The sequence below is a fragment of the Populus trichocarpa genome, chromosome 5 (genome assembly GCF_000002775.5).
Source record: "Populus trichocarpa isolate Nisqually-1 chromosome 5, P.trichocarpa_v4.1, whole genome shotgun sequence".
Lineage (NCBI taxonomy): Eukaryota > Viridiplantae > Streptophyta > Magnoliopsida > Malpighiales > Salicaceae > Populus > Populus trichocarpa.
Window position 1 is genome coordinate 11,005,526 of NC_037289.2, and position 6,000 is coordinate 11,011,525.

The window sequence follows — 6,000 nt, forward strand, 5'->3', positions numbered from 1 at the left end:
TGTAGCATGCAGATCGGATTGTGCATAGCACACTTACATTGTTATTGTGTATTCCCTTTGTTGATGGATTAATGAAGGTTAGGTTGTTTCCTGTAAATTGCGTGTGTGATTATTGTGCTGTGTTGATCATTGGCTTGTGTTCTTGACTGCTGAAATTGGTAAGAGTTGTGGGGAAAACCTCTGGGTGTGTGAAACACTTAGACTTTAGGCAAACACGAGTGTCTTGAGAGGAAGGCTGAGTCTAGTAACGGGACTAGACTGCCGCGCGGGGATTAAGATTGTGATGAAAAATTATCCATGTGACAAGTGGTATCAGAGCTTTGGCTCGTTCTGTTCGTAAAGTTGTTGTTTGATGTCCAATGCCATCAGGCATGGAGGCGATTCGCGAGAGACTCACTCATGTGGAAACTGTTTTGGGTCCCTCGACCGAAAACGAAAATCAAAGTGTGAATGACAGACTTGCATATGCTGTGGAAATGGCAGAGAGGGCTGCGGGGCAGTATGTGGATCTTGCGGCAGAGGTAAGTAGCAAGATACGGATTCTGGAGGGGGAGATTGCGGTGTTGAAAAAGGCAGTAGTGTCTGCCCCCACGGGTGGTGGCTCATCCAAACCCAGAGTACCAGAACCTAAGCCATTCTGTGGCGCAAGAAGTTCCAAAGAGTTAGAAAACTTTCTGTGGGACATGGAGCAGTACTTCGGGGTGGCCAGGATTGAGGCTGACGAACAGGTAAACATCACAGCGATGTATTTGAGCGGTGACGCGAAGCTGTGGTGGAGGACTCGGATTAAGGATGATCTGAATGCTGGGCGTCCTAAGATTGACACTTGGGATCGTTTGAAACAAGAGTTGAAAGAACAATTCTTGCCGAACAACACGTCTTGGCTGGCTAGGGAAGATTTGAAGAAATTGAAGCAAGACAAATCGGTGAGGGATTACATCAAAGATTTCAGTTCTTTGATCCTTGACATAAAGAACATGTCGGAGGAAGATAAATTGTTCAACTTCATGTCGGGTTTATAGCCTTGGGCACAGGCTGAGTTGCGGAGGCAGAATGTCAAAGACTTACCGACTGCCATTGCTGCCGCAGATAGTTTGGTCGACTTCAAGACAGTGACGCGAGATGGTTCGGCTGCTGTCCCCTCGAAATTCAAGACTAGGGATAAGAGGGATGAAAAGAGGAAGAAGAAGAACTTCGGTGGGGGAGGATACAAGCCTGGGTTTGACAAGGGAAAGGGAAAGCAGGTTGAAGTACAACAAAGTAGAGACTCCAACAAGCCGAATGCAGGATGTTTCATTTGCGGTGGACCACACTATGCAAGAGAATGCCCAAAGAAGGAAAGGCTGAATGCAATTCTTGTGGGTGACAGTGAATAAGAGGAGGCAGTCACGCACATCAACCCAATGTGTGTACTGAATTGCTTGATTGCTGAGATGCAGGATTCGGTGGCCGAATCCAGCCTTGTCGAAACTGACTTAGCACGGATTGATGTGCTGCGACAAGGTAAGTTGGGTGCTGGGGACACTCTAATGTATGTTAAAATTAGAGTTAATGACAGGGAGATAGTTGTTATGTTGGATTCTGGTGCTACGAATACATTCGTTGCCGATAGGTTGGTGACGCAGCTTGGGTTGCGATTGAGTAACAGCCAGACATCGATGAAGGCAGTGAATGCAAAGGCGCAGAGGATACTGGGCATGGCCTATGGCGTGCCTGTGGTGCTGGATAAGTGGCATGGAAAGCAGGATTTGCTAGTGGTGACGCTTGACGATTTCGACGTCATTTTTGGCTTAGACTTTCTGAAGAAAGCCAAGATTGCGTTGATGCCTCATTTGGATGGAATTCTGCTTGCGAATGAGGTATGTCCATGTTTTGTTCCTTGTCATAAGGCAGTGTTGGCTGAAAGTCGAAAGGAGGGGAGTAGTTTGGTTTCAGCCATTGCGATCAGCAAGGCCTTGAAGAAGGGTGGGGAAGTGTTCTTGGCAGTAACTGTGACTGAGGAGTCAGAACAGGTTGGGTTAGTGCCTGACGTTATTGCTAGGCTGTTGGAAGGGTATAGAGATGTGATGCCTCCAAAGTTGCCGAAAAAGCTCCCACCAAGGCGTGTTGTTGATCACAAGATTGAACTTGTGCCTGGTGCGACACCACCGTCGCAGCATCCGTATCGCATGTCCCCAAGGGAATTGGGCGAGTTGAGAAAGCAGTTGACGGAATTGATTGACGCAGGATTTGTTCAACCGTCGAAAGCTCCATACGGTGCTCCTGTTCTGTTTCAGAAGAAGGCAGATGGTAGCTTGCGGATGTGTGTGGATTATTGCGCATTGAACAAGGTAACGATCAAGAACAAATACCCTGTGCCACTGATTCAAGATTTGCTTGACAGATTGAGTGGGGCTTCTGTTTTCACAAAGCTGGACTTGAGGTCTGGATACTGGCAGGTTAGAGTGGCTGAGGGGGATGAGCACAAAACGACTTACATGACAAGGTATAGGTCATACGAGTTTATGGTGATGCCGTTTGGCTTAACCAACGCTCCAGCTACTTTCTGTAATTTGATGAATGATGTGCTTTATGAGTTTTTGGATGAGTTTGTGGTCGTCTATCTAGACGATATTGTTATTTTTAGCCGATGTATGGATGAACATGTGGTGCACTTGGATAAGGTGTTGCGTAGGCTAAAAGAACATGAACTGTTTGTTAAGAAGGAGAAGTGTGAGTTTGCTAGTTCCGAGATTACATTCTTGGGGCATTTGGTGAGTTTTGGGCAGGTTCGGATGGATCCGAAGAAGGTGCATGCTATATGGGATTGGGCAGCCCCGTCGACGGTGCCTGAGCTGAGGTCATTTTTGGGCTTGGCGAATTACTATCGTCGGTTCATAGAGGGTTACAGCAAGAAGGCAGCCCCTTTGTCGGATTTGCTAAAGAAAAATCGACGTTGGGACTGGTCCAGCGAATGCCAACTCGCATTCGATAAGCTGCGGAGGGCTGTAACGTCTGCTCCAGTGCTGAAACTGCCGGATTTTAAGAAAGCTTTTGAGGTGCACACTGATGCTTCGGACAAGGCAGTAGGGGGTGTTCTAGTGCAGGAGGGTCATCCAGTGGCTTTCGAGAGTCGAAAGCTAAGCGAGACAGAACAGAAATATTCTGCACATGAGAAGGAAATGGCAGCCGTGGTGCATTGTCTTGGCGTGTGGAGAGTGTATGTGTTGGGGCTGAAGTTTGTAGTGAAGACAGACAACTTGGCTAATACTTTTTTCAAAACTCAGAAGAAGTTATCGCAGCGGCAGGCTAGGTGGCAGGAGTTCCTGACCGAATATGATTTCATGTGGGAACATAAGTCGGGGCGACACAATCAGGTTGCGGATGCATTGAGCAGGCGTGAGGTGCTTGCTAATTTGATTGCGATGGATCATGTTGAATCCGATATGCTGGATCGGTTGAGGCAGGCTGCCGTGGAAGATACAGCCTACGTCAAGTTAGTTGATCTCGTACGAGAGGGGACCGTACGAAGATATTGGCTGGATAATGGCCTTCTCTATGCTAAAGGGGGCCGAATCTATGTTCCAAGTGGAAAGTTGAGGAAACACTTGCTAGCCGAAACGCATGACCCGCAGTGGGTTGGTCATCCGGGACGAGAGCGTATGTTGGCTCTCCTGGCAGAAACCTACTACTGGCCGAAGATGGAGTTTGACGTAGAGCTTTACGTCAAAACTTGCTTGGTGTGTCAACAGGACAAGGTGCTGAGGCAGAAGGAAGTAGGGTTATTGCAGCCTTTGCCGATACCAGAAAGGCCTTGGATTTCGATTTCGATGGATTTCGTGGTGGGGTTTTCGAAAGTCGACGGGATGGACGCTGTTATGGTGATTATCGACAGGTTTTCGAAGTATGCTGTTTTTGTGGCTACACCATCAGTATGCACGGCAGAAGTGGCTGCTGGTTTGTTTTACAAATATGTGGTGAAGTACTTTGGGGTTCCTTCGGATGTGGTTAGTGATCGCGATGTGCGATTCACTGGACGGTTCTGGACAGTGTTGTTTGGGTTGATGGGAACACGGCTGAAGTTCTCGACAGCCAATCATCCGCAGACGGATGGACAAACGGAGAGGATCAATGCATTGTTGGAGGAGTACCTTCGACACTATGTGACAGCAACACAAAGAAACTGGCTTGAGTTGCTTGATAGTGCACAGTTCAGTTACAATCTCCACAAATCATCAGCGACGGATTTGAGTCCATTCGAGTTAGTGTTGGGGATGCAGCCCCAAACTCCAACGGAGATAGCAGTCCAGAAGACTAGGGGAAGGAGTCCAACCGCATACAGGTTTGTGAGGGAGAGGCAGGAACTCTTCGAACAAGCGCAAGACAGTTTGCGAAGGGCAAGAAAGCATATGGTGAAATATGCTAATCAAAAGCGGAGACCATTAGAGTTTGATGTCGGTGATAGGGTGCTGTTGAAGCTGACTCCACAGATATGGAAAAAAATTGTTGGGACAAATCGGCACCGTGGATTAGTGCCAAGGTATGATGGGCCGTTTGAGGTGATGGGAAAAGTGGGTGCTGTTGCTTATAGGCTGAAGCTGCCAGAAAGGTTGAAGCTTCATCCCACATTCCATGTTAGCTATCTTAAACCTTTCCACGAAGATGTTGAGGATTCGGAAAGGGGCAGATCACTGAGGGCTCCACCTACGATTTAGAAGCAATTTGAGCGGGGAATCGTGAAGATTTTGGACCATAGGAGACTTGGTCAGCACAATAAAAATCGACGGAATGAATTTCTTGTGAAATGGGCGAATGGTGAGGAGGTTTCGTGGGAAAGAGACACTGACTTGTGGCAATTTGAAGACTTGGTGCAGGACTATCTTAGGACTGACCCGACGAGGGCGTCGGCTCCTTCTGGTGGGGGAGGTTTGTCACAGCCTTAGGCACGAGGGTGTGCCAACGAGTCGCTGCTAGGCAGTGGCATCACGCAAGTGCAGGGCAGTATGCGTGGGCAGTGCAGATTTTGGCAGCGAGTATAACGGATGCGTGCGAACATCGGATTCATGCTTCGCACCATGCTAGACTTAGACGATGGACTGTCTAAGACACCTTGAGTTGCACGTGAGGACTGGCAGCTGGGAAAATCAGTTTGGGCAGTTTGGTTTGTTGGGTGGCAGACCAAGGAAGTTACTTGTGGGCAGTTACGGAGCAGTTACGAGGAAGTTGGTTGTCTTTGTAGTGGACTGTCAAGAGGGAGTTAACTATCAAGGGGCAGTTTTATGTGTAACTTCTATTGTATGTATGTGTATTACATAGGGCCTAAACAAGTGTAGCATGCAGATCGGATTTTGTATAGCACACTTAGATTGTTATTGTGTATTCCCTTTGTTGATGGATTAATAAAGGTTGGGTTGTTTCCTGTAAATTGCGTGTGTGATTATTGTGCTGTGTTGATCATTGGCTTGTGTTCTTGACTGCTGAAATTGGTAAGAGTTGTGGGGAAAACCTCTGAGTGTGTGAAACACTTAGACTTTAGGCAAACACGAGTGTCTTGGGAGGAAGGCTGAGTCTAGTAACGGGACTAGACTGCCACGCGGGGATTAAAATTGTGACGAAAAATTATCCCTGTGACAGTAACCATAATTAAGTTTGTTTCCTTGATAAGTATTCTATAGAGATTTTTATTTTTATTTTTATTTTAGTGTTTATTGCTGTTTTTTGGTTAGTTTTTACCTCCTCTTGGGATTGCAGCCGAAATCCCAAATAAAAATAGATGAAATTTAAAGAAATTAATTATTTTTTTAATATTTTTAAATTATTTTGATATACTAACTTTAAAAATAATTTTTTAAAAAAGAATTATATTTTAAAAAATAATTATTACCATACTATCAAACATCGATTAATTCTAGTTTATCCTATATATGATTGGCAATAAATTGGAGTTTAATTTTAACAGGAATTACAATTATGACTTTTGATTACATTTTTTATCATGCTTCATAATTTCTTACTCTTTTT